This window comes from Triturus cristatus, chromosome 8 (genome assembly GCF_964204655.1).
Source record: "Triturus cristatus chromosome 8, aTriCri1.1, whole genome shotgun sequence".
NCBI classification, from domain to species: domain Eukaryota; kingdom Metazoa; phylum Chordata; class Amphibia; order Caudata; family Salamandridae; genus Triturus; species Triturus cristatus.
In genome coordinates, this window is record NC_140591.1 from 759,896,704 (window position 1) to 759,913,580 (window position 16,877).

The 16,877-nt window shown below is 42.8% G+C and overlaps 1 protein-coding gene across 5 annotated transcripts in view; it reads right to left on the reverse strand.

Moving 5' to 3' along the window:
• Positions 1-16,877, reverse strand: part of SHROOM2 (shroom family member 2) — a 463,222-nt gene that overhangs the window by 257,630 nt on the left and 188,715 nt on the right. The window contains exon 1 of one of the 5 annotated variants that reach the window (XM_085622196.1): positions 13,929-14,110. The exons of 3 other annotated variants lie outside the window; for them this stretch is intronic. The gene's annotated coding sequence lies outside the window, so the exon portion shown is untranslated. Of the gene's footprint in view, positions 1-13,928; positions 14,111-16,877 lie in introns of those variants that run through there. One more of the 5 variants, XM_085622199.1, reaches the window with a different exon arrangement.

Sequence of the window (16,877 nt, forward strand, 5' to 3'; positions counted from 1 at the left end):
ATGTCAAAACTCAGCTATGTGTTGACCTCAGATATCTAAATAAAAATGTATGAGTAAATTCTATCATTTACCAAAAATAGGACAAGTTTTAGTGCAGGCGAAGTTTGTGAGTCCCTTCAGTACAAGAGACTTAAGGTTTGCTCGTCACAAAATACTGTTGCGTGAAGAGTCCAAAACCTTGACTTCATTTATAACATTATTATCTCAACAATTGATGAATGCTCTTTTTAACGACGGACGAGAGAAAATAAAGTTCTCCAAAGATTATATTTTGGTAGTGGGAGGAAATGGAAAAGAACATGCCAAAAGACAGAGGGAAGTTTTGAGTCTATTGAGGGTTAGTGACTTTACTGTGGAATGCACCAAACGTAGAACTGAGATGTAATCTGTAACCTTTTCAGGACATAATCTGGGAATTTGAGGATTAAGACCAGGAAAGAGATTAGTGGAAGCACTGTGCAGGAAATAAACCCTGTGTTGTAAGAAAGAGTTTAGATCCTTCTTAAATTTGGCAGAATATAACTCAAGCTATGCAACAAATGTTACTAATCTCAAATACCAGCTAGCATGCTTCATAAATAAAGATGTTCAGTTTATTTAACCTTCTGAAAAGGTCAAATTATCAATTTGTTGTGAAAACCATCTTTAAAAAGTTTCAATTTAGTGTTAAAATGTTAATGTCTGATGACAGTAAGGATGTAATTGGTTAAGAGCTGTGCCAAAATTGAGTTCAGAAGGGATATGTAGTTGCCTATGCTTCAAAGACACGCACATGTGCATTGGAGGAATATTCAACTGTGGAAAAAGAGATGTTTGCATGCCTGTAGGTGAATAATTAATTCAGACTTATCTTGTGGGACACAAAGTTTGTTAAAAGGAAGTGATCATAAGCTGCTAACAATTTGCCAACCAAAGATGGCATAATGAATATTGTTAGTCAGTAGAGAATGACCCTGGAGCAAGCAAAGCAAATGCAGAGTTTGTATATTGCATGGCAAAAGCAAATTTGCAAATCAGAAAAGAAGAATGGGGTGAATACAAGAGTGGAGGCATAACGCATGAGGAATATACAGCTATTCAGAGAGAGGAGTGGAAAAAGGGTTATTTGAATGAGAATATTAGAAGTAACAAAACATTTGATGGCAGTATGACCAATGAATGGGCATGGAGAAGAAAGGAAAATACTATGCTTGAAAGTCTTCACTGAAGTATCTTGAGAAAATGAATTGATACATCTAGGGAGGAAGAGTGTTCCACTGGAGACATAGATGGAAACAGTGATGGGACTAGGACCTGACATGCGTCTGGGAATATTGTAATTGTATTTATACAGCACTTACTACCCTTGATGAGCAGTTGAAGCACTTTTCGGCGAGTAGCAAAGCATATGCATGACCAAAACGGAATAGTTTCTGGTACCTCTGTAAGAATTAAATCTGAAAAAGACCATACGAATGCGGCTAGACTGATTAAGGTCAGGTGAGCATCACAAAACTATGCCCACCATTGGTGCCTTTAGCATGCCTTGACATGTTTTAGGAGAAAGTTGTGTTTGCTGTGGTTAGTCCTATTCAGTTATGAGGGGAGTAAACCAAATATACCTTTGGGTAGTGGATTATTTCATCAAGTGGGCAGAAGAGGAAGTTAAAGAACAGGAGAACATGGTGCATGTTTAATCGTTTTAGACAAGAAGGGGTTTCCAAGTGCTTGGCACGCAATAATTGTGTCAAAACAACTTCAAAGCAAGACAATACATGCAAAGCCATCACACAGAAAGCCCATTTACTTCTCTGTAATACCCTGGAGATCTGTTCGATCTGAGAGATCCAAGAGGGTATTGAAAAGGGCCATTCAACGAGAATAGAAAATGTGAGTTGTTTGGAAAGAGGTAATATGGAAAATCATATGAACATACTATTCTGCTAAAACTGTATTAATGATTTCTAAGCATAACAGGTAATGAGAGTGAAAACTGAGAGTTCTAAACGAATACCTGGTTGTTTGAATGTGCCAAAAAAAGGTGAAGAGTTCAAAAGCGGAGGTCAAAAGTAGGAAAAGAACACGAATCACATCAGAAAAGAAAAAAGAAGTAGTTATACAGAGTTGAATGTTGGTGAATATGTGAGACTAAAGAAATGAGGATATGTGTCCACGGCTGAAACAATGTTTTGTACTGCAATGAACTGTTGAGGTAGGGTGCAATTAGGTGAAAGTGCACCATGGTTTAGTGTAGCACTTAAGTACGGCTGACTCATGGAAAGAATACGAAATGGGAAGGTGTAAAAAGAGAGGAGTGGAAAAAGAGAGGGACAGAAAACGATAATGACATTTGACTATGAAGATTAAGAAATAGGAAAATATATTGAATCACTGTAGTGATGGATGTGTGCAAGAAGTTTTGAGGGTGAAGAGTGTAGGTGTGAATGGCTTAGAGAGAAGGATCAACAAGGTGAATGTGTGGAAGGAGTTGGTAATGGTGCAGAAGTGAAATACATGAGAAAAGTTATAAAGCTGCAGGCGCTGGGATTTCAGTGTCAAGTGAAGAGAATTCCTTCCTATGGCACGGCTATAGTTAATTAAAATACTTTACAACTTGGAGGAATTTATATCGCATTCTTTTTTTCTGTAATAAATGAAGAGAGGTGTGCGGTTTATGGAAGTAGGACAGTCTCAACAATATACTCTCGTGCTTAGACTTAATTGTGGGGGGTTGAGGGATCATATTCTTGTTAGAACTGGTTATCCCTCGCATGTGTTGCAGTTGGAAGAGCCTGTGTTGTATAATTAAAATACCTACTTGCAAAGAATTGCATGTTTGTGAGTCATCAGTACATTGAAGACAGTACTGTGTGCCACAAGACTTGAGGCATGGCTATCATTCTATGGAAAGTGTTTAGATGTTGTCAGTCACTTGTATTTGGCCGAAGACACGGATCTCTGACAACCAAGCTTTTTAGGTCTTGCAAGCACTTTGAAAGTAGAATTGTGCTCATATCGTATAGAGTCGGGGATTTGAACTGCATATTTCATACCTCTGTATGATAGCCAAACCAACATAACAAAGTTTGCAGTAATTGCCTTGTGCCTCCTGCAATCTTTTGCATGCCTAGTCACCCCAATCTTGTTCCTGGCTGTTTTATGGTTTTTGACCCCAGATCTAATTGATGGAGGCTTTACTCCCATATCGTATTAAGCAATATAAAGTTAGGAGGCACTGGCAGAGCTTATTACACATCTTGTGTGTAGGCCTGAGCATGGTCTCTCATTCTGTTTGAATAGGGTCACTGACAGAAAACTTGTGTTGGAGAGGTGGGGGTGGGCAAGGGGCAGACAAGAACTACTGTACCCTATCCGTGGTGGTTGAGGTTGTATTCCACTATGTTCTCGGTTCTGTCCTACTATGGCTCTGCAAACTGGGCAAGTACAATCCTTTCTGTTCTTGACTCTCAGGGTGTAATGGCCGAGCAGTCACAAGCTTCACATAGAGGTAGTGTGGGGAGCCAAGAGCTCAGAACTCCACAGTCACAGTTAATGCATTGACCAGCCCAATGCGTATTTTAGTAAAGATACATTTTTGTATCATCACAGTGAAACAAAATCTGCCACAATCTAATTGGGCTCAACTGTAAAGTTTTAAATTCAACTAAAGGCCTGACAGTTCTCCAAGGAATTAAGCTAGCTCTCAATCCGCTTAGTTCACTAACCACAACCTTCACACCCCTCACTTTAATAGGAAAACCACACCTGCCCCTAATTCCACCACTCGACCCAGGAGATCAAACGACTGCCTTTCAGACCGTGACATCCATGCACTCCTCCTTTCTTACACGCCCAATAATACCAAGATACCAACAAGGTGTGCCCGTGACAAATCATAACCATCCAAAGTACCCAATCATTCTGTCACAGTCCACTCCAATACATACATTTAAAATGCATGCTCATTAATTGCAAATGGGCTATTAGTCATGCGTCTGATATTTATGATCTCACCAGCACACATGAGCTCGGCCTCGTTATCCTTATAGAAACTTGGTTAAATGACTCATCTGCCTCTATTCTAGACCTAATAGTCCCCTCTAGTAACAAAATCATTAGATAAGACCGAATTTATAGACCTGGAGGGGGAGTTGCCTACATTTTCCCTAATACCGTTGCTGTGACTCAGGCAGCTACTGATGCCCTTTCTGCCAGAGAATACCTTTGCATCAATATCATCGGCAATGATAGATTCATCTGCAAACTTCACCTGATCTACCGCCGTCTTGGAGACAACCTAGCTTTCATCTAACAAGCCATGGAAGTAGTCTCAACCAACGCTGATCAGCAAGCTACCCAGGTCTTCCTTGGAGACTTCAACCATCACTGGAATGGCCTGAATGACCAGGTAGTAAACACCTTTAACACCTTTTAATTAGACCTTGAATTTACTCAAATTTGTGACATGCCCTACTCACAATAAAGGAGAGACCTTAGACGTAATCATTGCAAAATGGGGCAACACTACACTGGAGTCTATTTTGCCTTGTGGTTGGACAGACCACTACTGCATCATCTCCCTCATCAATGCAGGTGTGATCCCAAAAAAAGCTCAACTAAAGAAACCAAAACATTGAAAAAGAAATCCACAGAATGTAAACCTTAATGACTTATCTGCCCTCAGTAACAATTACCTGACTCATCAGGTGGACATGGTGGGTGTGCATGACCTTACAGAGCACTACCATATCTCCATCTTGAACATCCTTGACTCGATCCCTCACCTATAACTAAAAAATGCATCCACCAAAGTCTCTAAACCTTGGTTCAGCGAAAACCTTAATACTGAAAGATGCAATTTAAGACTAGCAGAAAGAGCCCGGCAAACCTCACCATCCATGGAGCACCTGAAAAGGTTAATATCAGTGAGAAACACTTACAACACAAGAATCAGATGTTCTAAAGGTAAATATTTTAGAACTCAACTCGACCAAGCTAGAAATCGCCCCCCAAAAATATTTTGAAATTGTCAAGCAACAGTCCAACAACCAAATCAACCCTCCCGGTATTGGGTACAACAAACTTCCAAATTGCAAAGACTTTGCCTCCTCCTTCTTGGAAAATACTGAAATTATTGAAAAGCAGCTGCAGACAATTAGGGAGCAGCTGCCAACTACCTTACTCACAGTCCTCATCTCTCAGAGTCTGCTATTCCTGTCCGTCACCCTGGACATTCCCCCCCCCCCCAAAAAACAATGCCTCTTAGCACACATTCACTCCCCTCAAGAAAAGCGGTATTCACTACTTGCTTACAGTGCTGAAACCTTCCAATCACTTCATCGACCCCTTTTTTGGAGGGGGAGTTTTATACAGTGCGAACTAGCCCAAATGTATCAGAGCGCTTTTACATGAGCACCAATTGTCTTACAGACGAACATATTCATTTTGTTAGGCACGGGGAGATTATGTGATTTGCCCAGAATCACAGGATGTTGAATGTCTCCCCCGAGACTTAAACCCGGTTCCCCAGCTTTGAGGTCGACTGCTCCAGCCAATAGGCCACATCCTCTTTACCACCAAAATCTTTAAGGAGATCAAATCGTCTATCCTCCCATTATGGACCAAGATTGTAAATGCCTCCCTCCTTCAAGGCACTATCCCTGACTGCTAAAACATAGGGCAGGTAACCCCCATCGTAAAAAAAAACCAGCAGATTGCTCAGACCTAAACAATTTCCACCCAAACTCCAACATTCCCACTCTGGCGAAGCTTATTGAGAAATGTGTCAGATCCAACTCTGCAACCACATAGATAGTTACCAGCTCCTAGACTAATAGGAGTCAGGTTATCGCCAAGGTCACAGCACAGAAACAGCACTCACACACATAGTGGATGACGTATTAACAATGTTGGATCAGAATGAAGAGTTTCTTCTTATCCTCCTTGACTTATCATCTGCGTTCAATACTGTGAAACACTACAATCTACTAAACCTACTTGAAAGAAGGATGGGGTTATCACGGACCATCCTTCAATGGTTTACTTCATTCCTCCATAACAAAACCCAAAGAGTCATGGCCAAACATTCTCTCTCCAAGCTCTCTGCGGTCTCCCTGGGAGTCCCATAGGGATTAGCCCCCTATCCCATTCTCTTCAACTTATTCATGGAACATTTAGCAGACTCCTTGTCATCCTCTAACATTCATTATCACACTTATGTAGATGACACACAATGGTACCTGAAAATCTCCTACCCAGACGATTTCACGACCCTCATCGCTATTCTACAAAATACTGAGAATGGGCTTGCACTCAACCATCTCAAACATACAGCCATCAAAACTGAATTTCTATTCATTACCCCACCTAAACACAATCTCAAGATCGCCCTATGGATGAAGCATCTAACTGCCCTCAATTGCACCCCTCACCTTATAGATTCAGCAAGATCTCTGGGAATTATACTAGACAAACAATGGCACATGCAGAACCATGTCAGTAATGCCACCAAAGGAGCATACTACCAGACGAGCATCCTAAGGAAATTAAAACCCTTCCTCCCAGAGGATGATCTTAAATCTGCATCCAAGCCCTAGTCATTCCCACGCTCTATTACAGAAGTGCTACACTCAGTGGCTTGCCCAGATACAAGCGGGCCTCTCTTAATGCTGCGGCCAGACCATCGCTGGAACAAAAAGAAACAAACACATCTCCCCTGATCTGAAATCCCTAAACTGGCTCTTGTATGAGGCACAAATTCGACTAAAAATCTCATGCATGACCCATAATGCCCTTCATTTCAATACTCCCAGGTATTTGACATAAAAGCTGGAATTATCTGTCACATTGAGATCATCACGAATTGCCAGCTCCCTGCTGCTGAAACCACAGATTTTCCCACAAAAAAAACATGCAAAAGAGCCTTTTTGGGCATTGCACTGAAAATTTGAAATTCTTTCCCGAAGGAAATCGGTCTGATTCAGTCTCCCGCCTCCTTCAAAATAGAAGTGAAAACATTTATGATGAACAAATCTTTGGCCTAAAAGCAAAATCATACCCTGTATCGATTGATCTTACCTTGTACATTCTAGTTTGTTGATCATGACTACTATCCTACTGATCTCCTAGGAGAGGTCCTGTCCCTCTATTTGTTATTTTTCTATGATTGCACTTATATCATATCTGCGTTTTAGGACTGTTTTTTTCCCTGTTTCTCTCTCCTCTACGATGTAAAGTGCTCTGATGCCCTCACGGGTCATGTTTGCACTATATAAATAAATAAACTGTGATGCCTAGTTAAGCAACCCACTTGATATGGCATCCACTCCCTGTTCTAGGAGTGTTATTATTGCTATAGATCTTCTACCCTAAGGCAGTCATAGACACAGATGAGACACAAGTGCACTTCACTACATCTCTGCTCACTCAGAGTAGTTTGTAGTTCAAGTCAGTAGTTCATCTTCAAAATAAACAACAGTCAATGTTCCCTTGGCAGGGCTCGGCCTGCACATCGAGTTCAGTCTTTTGAGCGAGGCCCCATTTCCTACTCACACTCGTGGTCAACCATCGCTGGCAGGTGCTCTAAGTGACGTCTCCATTGACATGAGACCACAGTGGCGGTTTTGCTTGAGACTAAAGCTGTGGTGGGGGAGCAGCTGGAAAGGCTTGAATGGCCAGTGCTTGTCCTGGCAGATTCAGCCTACAGGCTGTAATCCAGATGGGTGCTCATTAGGGACAGTTGCAGCCACTGGTCCAAGTTCACACAAGGGTCCCTGTACAGATAGTTGTGGCCTTAGAGCCAAGATTGCCTTCTGCTTCGAGTCGACAGCAGCGTCTCATCGGGGATTGCGGGGGCGATCGGTAGCAGCAGCACTGAGCCTTTAAGCTTCGCAGGGGTGCCTCATAGCACAGGATTACTTCTTGGCTTGATTTTGGTCTACGATCTGTTGTGGGGGATATAATAGGAGAACAGAGGATGCCTCCTACTTCGCTCTCCATTGCAGTCACCACATTCTGGACGTTCCTAATGCTGGGAACATAGCTGGCTTCTCCTCAGGGCTGTATTTTCTTGCAGGGCAATGAACTTTGCTTTAAGCTTCTTCACCAAACTGTGCAGACTTCAGGTGATGACCTCTCACCTCTGAGAGACTGGCTGTCATCCAGACACCAGCCCCGGTTATAGAGCAGCTCTTAGAGTACTTTCCGGAGCTCTTCCGGAGCGCTCCCTTTGTTGGTCAAGAAGAACTTGGAACTGGAACAAGGAGGGTTTGTTTGGATCCCACTTTCATAAACATATTACAGACAGGGGTTGTGCATCAACAGCCTAAGGTTTCAGGAACTGTTTGTGTTGGTTCTCATTCAAATGTCATTTTCTGTCTGCTCCCCAGAAGTAGTTTTTGTGCGCGGTGGCTCTAACAGCAGGTGCAATGGTGCTAGCTCCACGCGGGAACATCCAAAACAAAGACACAGTGAAGTGGGAAATGTCTGCATCTGGCTGACGTCACACTTCATGAAACAGTAATCAGGGAAAAACAAAAGGGTTGGCCTTGCCTAGAAACTTCTCACTTTGAACAAGAGAAAATGCAGTCCCACCCCTCACCCCTAACATCTACCAAACAACAGTGCTCAGGAAGAAATACGCAGCAGGCCTTTGCTAAGAAGATACACCTTGAGATTCTAAGGGCAGCTCTGTTTCCATCCTCTCTCATTTAGGTGTCTTGTTCACCATCTATCTGCAAGAAAGCAGGCAATGCGCTTCCACTGTCTGGTGAAGCAGCCGTCATCGTGTGCAATGCTAACCCAGGGGCATCCTCAATGGAATGTCAGTGCAAAGTTCTGGTTTTCACAGTACAACGAAATCTTGATGCAAGAGGGCTCAGTAGAAGCACTCTCTGCCACTGAGATAAAGGACTATACATTCAGGCAGGAAAATGTGTCTTTCCAAATTCCCAGCACTTGTTCCTACTGCTTGTAGTCCAATAAGCAAAATTATCGAATTGTATGGCTGGGTTTTACTGTGTAAGTATTACTGAGCTCGAGCCCTAACCACTCTTACTGACTTTGAGGGAGGACTCTGACAGAGATGGCAAACTCTTGGTGAAATAGCACTAAACAATACAAAAGGACAGGAGAAGATTGTTGCTGTTCTCAGATGTTAGCTCTGAGATTTTACACAGGATAAGGGGGCTACAGGTAATAAAGAGATAATGCGAAATGCGAAATGAATGCGAAATGAATTGAAATGAATGCGAAATGAATGCGAAATGCGAAAATCAAAGCATTTGGTCGGCAGGCAGCACATTCCAAGATCCAGCACAGAGGGACAACATTATTTTTCATCAAAACAGAAGTGTTACTGGCTTTCCCAGTGAAGTTCTAACATGAGATCACATGAGCACTGCAAATTACGTTTTACTCCGTTTTTATAAAACTCAACTCATATATTTCTAAGAGATACTGCAAAAAATTAGATTGAAACTGCAAATTATATTTCATCCTACACTCTATTTGTAGGCACATGACGTAGGACTTAAGAGACCTAAATAGAGTTGTAAAAAAGAAAGTTTCTTCTGAATAATCTAGACTTTATACACTGTTTAGTTTCAAATAATGTGTCAGTCATATTTTGAAACGTTGCAAAAATGTGATTTTTTTTCCCTTTGTTCGCTAGCTCTCCTGATGGAAGTCCAAGGTTTCTTAAATACTGTGATGTCCAGGACTAAACATTACATATAGGAGCACACATTATACCATTACTAGATTTAGCATGAATGCCACTGCATCGTCTGGGTCACTGCATCGAGTTCTGGGGTCAACTGCAGCTGATGCCTCCACGGTTCCACTGTGTGTTGTGTTGTTGCACCATAAGTGGGAAGAGTATGCCCAGACATGCGTCCCGTGCTCACTATGCCACCGGTTTCAAGCTAGCCTGGCTGATAAAGGGTGACGCCCAGAAACCGGCCCCAGGATGCTTGTTTTCCGATCCAGGGAGGACCTGGCCTGGCAGTTCGGGCTGGACTGTTCCCATTGGGAAAAGGGTCTAGACTGATTTGCATATGGCTGGGTCCAAACTGGAATGTCGTGGCGGGCAAAATAACGATTGATTAAACCCAGATCTGTGACTGGGGTGAATGTTTGACGATGTTCAACATTACGTCCATCACCTTTTTGTGTTGCATGCCCAGTGTATCTCACCAAGGGTTCATGTGTGGCCTGCTTTATCTTATTGCACAGACCTACTGGTCTTATATGGATGAACCTCAACTATATCAATAAAAACACTATTTAAATATAAACGACAGTGGGAGGGGTGGTGGCAATAGCATGTCAGTGCAAGGAGGAAGGGAGTTAAGAGAATCGGTAATTTGCTTCCACAGCTCATAAGGGCGCAACAAGTAATTTCCATCCCACTTTTAACAAAACCTCGGGCAGCATTGAGATCTCGCTTTCCTCTTTAGATGTAAAATCACTACAGCAATTGGTTGTCATCCTTGGTTTACCCCAGTTTCAAAAGGACTCGGATACCAGGCGACCCTCTTTATGGCTTGGTGCAGGCAGATTCTTGCAAAACAAAGAATAACAGAGCAAGATACCCAGTTCATTTAAGTTCCAGAGACATGCAATAACTGCTAAAACGGACATTAGTGCTCTGAAAATCTTACACACTCCCAGTGAGATAATAACTTATCCAAAAATATCGGACAAATTGGTTCAAAGAATTTTTGTCCGGAAAAGCCATCCATGTCTGGATATACAGATAAATGGCGTAGTTGTGAGAAAAACGTAAAATAGTGGTGAGACAGAAGTTCGTGGATACTGGTATACAGCGAGATGTGTGCTGCTGCTCCCAGCGAAGGCAATATGAGGAAGCGGTTATCTCAGCAGGTGCAGATGCGAGGCGAGTTTGTGTGCAGGCCTGGAGATGAGGGGACACGCATTGTGTTACCATAAGATGATGCTTGGGGTCTCTATGGTAACCAGCAGCGACAGAGCTCAGACCCAGACCGAATTCCAAGCGTTGCCGGGTTGATGACAACACTTGTTCATATACATACAATACAACAATCCGTCTAGACGTCACTCCGCGCATCCCTTTGAACTGCTAAGCAGGCGCCACACACAACTCTTTATTTGGACTCCTACAAATACAAGGCATAGGACAATTGGCAAATAAATCTTCTTCTAAGTAATGGAAGCCATTTCAGAGAGCAATCCCTACCTATTAATATATGGGGACAAGGTACCCCTCTGCTGTACTTTATAAGGATATTGCAAGTCACAGAGGAGTTCCATGATCATATAGAGGAAAGAGATGCTTTTCCTCACTGCAGTGGAAATTTCAAACCCGATAGCCCTGATTGATGTCTTTATCCCTGGAGGTTACACCTGCATAAGCCCAGGTTTTAAGGACTGCCTGTACCGACTTAGGGGCATATTAACAAGCCAGGCGATAAAATTATCGCCGCTTTAGCGGCAGAAAACTGCCGCTAAAACGGCGATAATGGGCTTGATAATATGCTCTATGGAATTCCAATTGAAGCCCATGTTAAATGTGAAGGACATGTAACCTAAGCTTCAATTGGAATTCCTTGGAGCATATTATCAAGCCCATTATCGCCGTTTTAGCGGCAACTTTCTGCCGCTAAAGCAGCGATAATTTTATCGCCTGGCTTGTTAATATGCCCCTAAGTGCCCCTCCAGCTATTTCTTTAGCTTTGCTGTCCTGACATCCATTGCTGTTTGAGAGGGTGCCTGAGGGCCTGTGAAAAGAGTACTCTTTGCACCACCGAATACCCACTCCTTTAGTAACCCAAACCCACTACAATCGTTCACTGTTCTGCACTCCCAACCATGACTCCCACCACGCTCCTTACAGCAAACTGCTGACCTCCTTTCTTTGGAGATCTCTCACCTGGTCCCCACTCATTTAATTTGCTTTTCTCACTCATCCCAAGCCACTATGCACCCACACTACTAACCGTTTCAATCCTCTCCGAGTCTTTCTGCCCTATTACACAGACTCCTCATTCATGAGACCTCTGCCACTGTGGTGGCTCCTTTGCATTATTCGCCTACTGCAGGGTTCCTCCAACAGCCACTCAGCACCAAACTGTTACCTGTTCTCTGAATCTGCTTCACTTTCTTGCCTGTGGTCCAGTCTGCGCTCCCAGCGCAGGGAAAATGATACCCTTCCTCCACATAACCATCCAGGGAGTATCTCTGCCATGCAGACACCCTTACTCATTGCGCTCTTTCCTTCTGGGAGAACAAGTTCCATAATGGCCTCCACCCCAGTTTGCAAATTTAACTTTTAACTGAAGGTTCGTCCTTCCCGCTATCTAACCACCCCAGGGGGTAGCCCTTCTTTTCCCTAGGACCACCAATCCGCTTTACCGTGCCACATCAGCTCCCGCTTAGCCATGCACACTGCACCCTTTGCTTAACTTGTTTGAGCAGGCCCAGACGGTACTACACAAAGTAGAAGGCACAGCCGCAGCCCTACACTCAGCTCTGTCCAGTTAAGAACTGAAATCCATCAGGTGAGATGATGGCACTCCCCATAGGTACCTTGTGGAGGAAGGTGGCATGCAGATACTGGATTTTGTGTAGGGAAGTCACACACCTCAAGTGCCAGCAGGTAAGCCTTGCCAGAAGCTGTAAGAGTCTCAACATCACACTCGCATTACTTACGGTTAGTTCTGGCCTCCACCCCCTATACCGGAAAAATGACATCACATTATCCTTTAGCTCGGGTCTGCCTCGGCGCTAAAATGACCACACACAAAATTGCCTATGAATCAGAGGAAACCCTCTAATAGGCATTGAGCTGATCACAGCACCAACCCAAATACCCAGGGGTATGTGTGCTTGAGAGGAGGTGGTGTGGCAGGGTGGGAGGGAGAGGGGGTAGTGGGCAGCGGGTACAGTTCTTTCGTTCTCCTGGTTTCCTCAAAGACGTCATTATGTTCTAACCAGTGGGGAGGCATGTAGTAAGTCGCTCGTTTTTGCCAGAGAATTATCACTACTGGACAAACTGAAATGAACCACCTTTAATGGAAAAACAACTTCCTAAAGCATGGATAGAGAATAGCCTACTATTTTTACTGATTGCCAGGTCGACAAAAATAACCAAGAGCCAGGTTTTTCAGCACCGTCATTTGGAAAACTTCTAAATGAGGAACAGGGAAAGATGAGAATACATTTACTAAACAACATTTAAATATATTTTTGAAAATGGTTAGTTCCTACAGAAAAATCCACTAAAGTACAACTTGAGAGGACTGAGCCTCTTCATTGTTTACATTTGCCAAAACCACAACCCTGTAGAAACTTTCAAGGTGTTTAAATAGCCCTGGGTGGATTGTTCAACAGAATGGGTGCCGATTTCTTTCAAGAAAGTGGTTTTTTTGTGAATACAGCATGAGCAGCGTAACAGTGCAAATGCGTTCATGTTTTTCCTATATCAAAAAAAGCAAGCTGTATCTCCATAACTACCAGAGCAGCTCTTACCGCTGCGTCATGGTAACAGACAAGCAACATCGTACACAAGCTGTAGCAATGACATTTGAGAAAAATAACCGACAGTTCAGCACTCTTTGCCGTAAACAGCATGCATGGGAAGGCGGACTTTCCTCCGAACAAGGTGCTAGAGCTAAAGGTACTTTAAAGTTGCAATGCCTGGAAGCAGCTGGCACTGTCCTTTAAAATAGTCTAATTATTTTTAATTAAAATCACGGATACTGCACCGATGTGGTGTAAAAATGAGTGATCGGCGCGGTCTCCACAAGTCACATTCTCACGTACAAGGCATGCCAGAAAAAAACTACATTGCATTTAATTTTACTACCATGCTCGCCTAGCAAGAAAAGTTACTTACACACAGCTTGGACATGGGCACGGTGGGTGCCCCAGTTCATACCACGCGCCCCTTTCAACTTTAAATAAAGTACCTGAAAGGATATCCAAGCTAAGTCACCTCCTCACTCTCTTCCATTCACCTTTGCCGTCCAAGAGGCATCCAACATGGCTTCCTGTAACATCTGTGCCAATTAATGGTCCCCGAGTGCAACCTCTTGCAATGGACGAGTCCAAAATCCCTCGTTCTGAGGGGGAAGAAGCCGTGTTGTCTCAAGAGTTTGATATTGGCTTGTTCCAAAGCCCAGGCAAAAACTCCATGCCTCGAGTTCAACTCTTCGGATCCCGACGAGACAGAAACACACAAGGATATGGAACAAACGGCTGCGCGCTCTAATAAAGACGCAGCAATGCCAGGCATGATAAAGCCCGGCCCCAGCTGGCTTTGGAACACAGAATCCCCCCCACGCGGCGCTAATCTCTGCCTTTGTGAGAGCTTAGTGGATATAATTAGATTTAGCGGTGCAGTAGTAAGAGTTGTCCGTCAGTAGACAACACATTTTGTTGTCACATTTATTAATATCAGTAATGTTCAGTGCGCCTATATCTTTACAAGTTAGCACAAACGTTTACAAAGCTTTATTTTCAGTTTAATATATCACCAGTTTGCAACAAGGATGCAAAAAGGAATGGATGCCTTGCTCGGCAGGACAAGTAAATCCTTTAAGCAGTAACAAGAGGAACTTAGTGCCAGTAGAATGGAATGCGTGAAGGGAGCAGGTGACAATGCAATACAATGAAGAAATTATTTGAACTTTGTTACCACTTGACCTGGTTTATTGAGGCAATTGTCTGCATTTTTGTAAAATGTTGCAATTGTGGCCGCTCTAATTTCTATTTTTTTTAAAAAGATGGACTACAGATATACCACAACATGAAATATCTCTTTAAAAAATGGCCTTCAAAAATTAAACTGTTATTCTAAATTTACTGGAATAAAAAGAGCACACTAGTATTTTCTACTTGGTACACAAGAGTAAATTATTGAAAAAATGTTTATCACTAAGGGTGAGCAAGCCACTGAAAGCTCGAGCCAGGCTAAAGTGCAATGGCAGGCTCTGGCTCAGCCTGGATCCTCGAGCCCAAAGCGAGCCGGGCTTTCACGTGGCTTTCTGTCTGCCACTTATGCTCTACTCTCATGCGGCAAGAATTATAGGCAAGGCGGTAAACTTTGATATGAAAACGGCAAGAAAAAGAGATACTCTTTTAGTGGCTGAACTGTACAATGTGGAACTACAAAACCGGGGTTCAATCCCAGTAGCCCTGCTTCATAACATTGGGTGATCCTTGCTAAGTATTTTATTTTACTGAGCATCCTTTTTTAATTATCACATATGAGAACACCTTTAAATATGCAAGTTCAGGATGTGATCTGCACAAAAACTTCTTGTTTGATTAACAGATTATAATGCTGCTCCATTTAAGAATCTAGCCACATATTAAGGCGTGCACATGATAAGTGACCATCCCTCAGTTCACCAATGGCATTGTTGTCAGGGAGTAGTGGCCAGGAACGTTTAAAAACGATCACTTTTAATAAATGCCTCTTGATGCAGTGATATAAGCAGACGTACGAAGGTAAAACTCTTCTGCAATTAGAATAAATACTTTTAAAAAAATGAATCCTACTTTACAAGATGTTTGTTGTATAATTTACATGCGGAATACGTTCAGGACTCGGCTCATGCGCGGGCCTGTGGAGCCAAGCCAGACCATTGGCTCGACTCTCCCTGTTTATTTGCTGGCTCGCTCCCCTCAATTTATCAATAGGGCTTGACTGGATGCTTAAAAGCAACCATGCAAAATGTTTTCATTTTATATAAATTTTGGACTTTAGAGAAGAGGTCTAAGAGTCTTCCTTCTCCCCACTCCCCCTTTAAAAAACAAAAAAGAGGCTCTAGATTCAATTTTCTCTCTCTCATGCAATATTTTACCGTCTAGCAAAGATTCTAGGAGCTACTGTGCAACAGGAAACAACGTATGTGGCAACTGTGCCCCACTTGCTCTTGTGGATACTTTCAGGATGGCTCAGTCCTGAAAGCAGTCTCCCAGTCTACCTGGGATGTTCCAAGTGTCCTGTAAGGTGAGTCCCATTGAGGAAAATACAAAAGTGATAGGAGGAATCTTGAATGAATCTCTGCCACTTGCAATGAATTACTTGGGCTGCATTCTAGTCCATCGTTTTTATGCCCACCATGCCATCTCAGACAGGATCCAGCCATATGCAAATCAGTCGTGGTCTTGTTCCAGTAGCAACTGTCTAGCCCAAACCACCATGCTAGATTCTTTTTAAACCACAACACATGCAACCACAGACCGGGTTTAGCTCTGTTCCACGTGGGTTCCATGTATCGGTATATCCATTCCACTTACGATGTTGTAAAGAGAAAAACATAAAATTGATGGATGGCGTGCAGTTCTCATGTCCAATCTGCATTTCAACCAGAAAAGAGGCATATAATACGTTTGGTAATGTATTTACAGCACGCAACCACCATTACATTCACATAAAGTAACAAATTAACATGTGCCATCTCTCATCCTCACTTTTCTTTACATAGTTAAAGAAAACCAGTTTACTTACAATTAGTGCTATTGAGTGGCTCGTGGTCATTGGCGGCTCTATACCAAAAAAAGTATTTAAAAAAAACTAGCTTTATGATCAAAAAGTGAAAAAAAGTGTAGCCACAATCAAATAAAAGGAAGCAGAACCTTGAAAAGTGTACTGACAAGCTTTGGTTTCTACGTAATATTAATGGTAAATGTAACCTATGCACTCTACACAAACATCAGTACTTTTATATCACAGATGTGCTATACCTACAAAGAGGGAGAGGTAGTAAAAGCACGCCTAACACCAGGGCCCCCAGGGCACCCAAACCAGCCCTGGAAAATTTCGCCAGTAGTGAAAGAGCGCAGCATTTCTCAAGTGGGCTGGCAGGGCGGGGGCCAGTTTTATTGCTGGTGACCAGCAGGTCGCCTTC